Below are 3,992 nucleotides of genomic sequence, written 5' to 3' on the forward strand. Positions count from 1 at the left end.
TTGGGCTACTTCATGTTGAAATCCGCTACTTTTTGATGTGTGAGTAGGCTACTTAAGTGTGAGTAGGCAACTTATCGTCAAAAGAATCTGGCAACCCCGTCCCGGCCCCCGCCCGGGGTGGAGTCTGTGCCTGGCGCCCCAAAGCCTCTTCTGGCGTTTCTGCAGTCGTAGCACATGCTTCATTATGTGCAATGCAGCAGCACAATTTTCTAAATCCTCAATATCCTTCCGATTCATGGTAAAGTGGCTGGAGATGATCAAAGAGACTATATATGAAGAGATAGTGGTATGTAGTAATTCCACGGGCGTGCGGAGGGCCACGCGCTGCCACAGCGTATGCCCCCAACCGTACCTTTACCTTTTGCAACATGCTCTTAGCTGAGTAAAAATATCATACTAACTGTACAAGTGCCAGATAATGGCAAGCATTGCATACTGTTTGACAGGGCAGAAAACAAAAGCTTCTAAGCATTACAAATGAAATAAACAATGGGAGACACTCAAAGCTTGTTAACTGAACATGACCCGATTTATAACAGTCAAAACCAACAATGGTGCGTTATATAAAATAAAAGCTGTATAAAAATGTTGCAAAGCACATCAATATAAGAGCAAAGCATCATAAAACATGCTGAAATACATGATGGAGGATATCAAGAAGATAACACGTGAATTGTCTTAAATGGAATGCAATAACTTAGTGGTCCTGGCAGACAGCAGAGCCTGGAGGTGAAAATGGGATGTAGGACATGGTATCATCTCACAAGCTCTGACCTTGGTGTCAGGGTCATGAAGATATTAAGCTCAGTAGGCACAACTATGCAGTGGAGGCACATATGATAAAAGCAAATGAGACAAAATAAGGCAACTCAGAGTGTAAGAGAATAGCAGGAAAGTTATGCTCCAGTATGTGACACACCAAATCACAGGGCAGAGAGTGATATGTATCTCATAGGCTACATCAGTAAACATGTAGCATTTATTGCAGGAAGCACACATTAAGTTGGATGTAATAAAATATATGTCTTTAGCACACATTAAAGGTGGATGTAATAAAAGCATTTGATATGAAACTCCTTGAACTGGCCAACCAACCAAACCACTCTCTGCCTACCTCCCCCCCCCAAAAAAAAAACAAAAAAAAACATTACCTTTCACAAGGTTTATGAGGCATTAGTCAAGAATATCAACTGCCATTACATTGTCAAAACAAGAAAATCATACCTAAGTGATTATGTATATCATATAAAGCAGAAAAAAATATTGCATGCTGCAGTACAAACAAGATTACTCCTGGAAGCCACATTAATGATGCTTGGTGTGATGAAATTACATGCTGTATTTCACATTATGAAACCAAGCCAAGTGTCACTGCAGCACATTATTAGGTAAGGCAGACACCAAAAGCTTGTTACCTGAACAAGATTAAACATAACAGGCAAAATCCACAATAAAGCATTGCATACTGTTGTGTAGGACAGAGAACAAATGCTTCCAAGCATTACACCTCAAATAAACAATGGCAGATATTCAAAGCTTGTGAGCTGAACAAGATCTGATTTATAACAGGCAAAACCAACAATGGTGCATTACATGCGATATCTGGCAGGGGATTCCTTGCATTACAACTGGAAAGTGGCAGACACCTAAAGCTTGTTAAGTGAACAAGATCTGATTTATAACAGGCAAAACCAACAATGATGCATTAAATGTGATATCTGGCAGGGGAGATAATTGATTCCTTGTTACCTTGTTACCACCCAAAGCTTGTTAATTGAACAAGATCTGATTTATAACAGGCAAGACCAACAATGGTGCATTACTTGCAATATTTGGCAAAATATATGGAAAAATTTCTTGGCGTAACAAGAGTAATACTAAATAATGGCAAATCCCACGAAGTATCCCTTCTTTTGACAAAGCCTGTGCTCTTTGCTGCAGGGCTGTCAGAGTCTGTTTGCTCCAGCCAACATTTACTGAAATACCCCTGAGTCATGAGTGAAGTGCTGAAACTGAAGGCAAGTGAAATACTGTGCTTAGAAATCAATTAGCATCTGGACTTTGATAGTATAAGGCCAGAGCAAACCTCAGCTCTTGTAACCCATCTCTCCCACTAAGCTTAGATCTTGGCATCTTGCAGAATGTTGAACCTGACCTTAGAAAAAATCCACCCCTATTGGATCTAAAAAATTGCTGGCTCTGGGCAAAAACTGCCCAGGAGTTGTAACAACCTGGGCTTTGAGATGCCTTGCCTCCCGGCGCAGACGGCAGACTGTTTTGTGCAGTAATTTTCACTTTTCATGTCTGAAAATGCATGCAAAAACATTTAATCACAATTCTAAATAATAAAATATGTGCATGTAATTGCATTATTTTCAGTGCTATAAGGACAGTGAATCTAACCATTGACATTATGTTTGCACGCCAGCTTCGATGGAAGGCTTCACTTAGATTGCCTGACAAGAGTAATATTTTCAGGAGAGATGGGGGAGAGAATACAACTGGAGACTCTTGACAGATATAATGCCAAGATCTATAAGCACCCATTTTCCATATATATCTTTGATGTTCAGTCCATACTAAAACATTTGTCAATGTGTTGCCACACTAAAAATCTAAAAATTACCTGTTTCTCAGATGTTAGTCACACCTAAGTCCTGCTAAACCATCCAAGTGAATCAAGAATGAGTTCCGGGAGGCAGCATGAGCCAATAATAAACGGCGCTACTATAAAAAAAAATGCCTGCACCATGACGGGCCTGGGCCGACTGCCAGGCCCCTGAAGAAAGCCTACCGGCACTAAAGGCGAGTGGGGAAAAAAAAAAAAGGATCACATCAGAAGAATGGACAAAGGTTTGTTAGTGGCACTTCAAGGTTATGCTACCTCTTCAAAGATTGGCCATTCATGGTTTAAAGTGGAACAGGATAAACAAGAAACGGGCAGGTATCTGTGGACACTACTGTTACTATCAATTGCCAGCCTATGGCAAAATTTGAACCTATGCTATCAAGAACATAAGACCCATGTGCTGATCACTCGACTAATCGTAACGGTATTACAGCCATAGAAACATAATAAAGCGTTTAAATATATCATTCAAAATGTCAGCCTTTTTACATACCTTTTTTTTTTAAGATATGTAGCCAGAGTGATACAGGAAAACCAGCTCAAAAGCGCGCTGCGGCTAAACCAATGCTTTTTCTCCGAGGGATCAGGCGTCTCATTCGAATCCGAAGAGGAATACTGGCCGCCCAGGAATGCTTTGGCACAAAGTCCAGGCCGTTATACTCATTGATTTAGGTCTGTCCACCAGTTTTTCAAGACCAGGACTGCCGAGAATGGCTAATCGGTAATGCTAATGCTCCTTCCACCCGCAAAAAGTCTGACGTCCCCCAAAAAACTTATGCCCTATATCTACACCCAAAGACATACCGTAACATGGTCCAGTGATCATGGACAAAAAAATGTTGACAATCAATATCCAATCATTTCAGGATACACAAATCAGCAGCCATATGAAGGAATTCTACAACTTAAAAGTTATGTTGTGCAAGGCATGTGTTAAGTGACTTGCACAATCTATTTTGTGAAGTCATAATTAGATTGATAACACAATAATCAACAAACACTAGATGAAGTATTCATACCGAAATTAGTACATGGAGCTGGTGCAGTGCAATGGGGAGCACACTCCTGCAGCTAAGCAAGAGAATTGGATGCTGCCACGTACCTCAGGGGGTGGCTAAATGTCTTCATTCAGCTTCACCCTTGGCCTCTTTCTTGGACTCTCCTCTCCAGCTGCCACACTCTGTTGAATGATACCGAACGTGTTCGGATCTGTTGGGATGTGGTTGTGTTAGATGTGGAATAACAAACGACAGTGGAACATGGAAGGAAAGAGTATGTCCACACGGTAAAATATAGAGATGAGGATTGCCAAGTGGGTTTGTTGGTGCACCAGGGAATTAACCGGCCAGGTGATTTTATGATC

The sequence above is a fragment of the Eriocheir sinensis genome, chromosome 3 (genome assembly GCF_024679095.1).
Source record: "Eriocheir sinensis breed Jianghai 21 chromosome 3, ASM2467909v1, whole genome shotgun sequence".
Taxonomy (NCBI): domain Eukaryota; kingdom Metazoa; phylum Arthropoda; class Malacostraca; order Decapoda; family Varunidae; genus Eriocheir; species Eriocheir sinensis.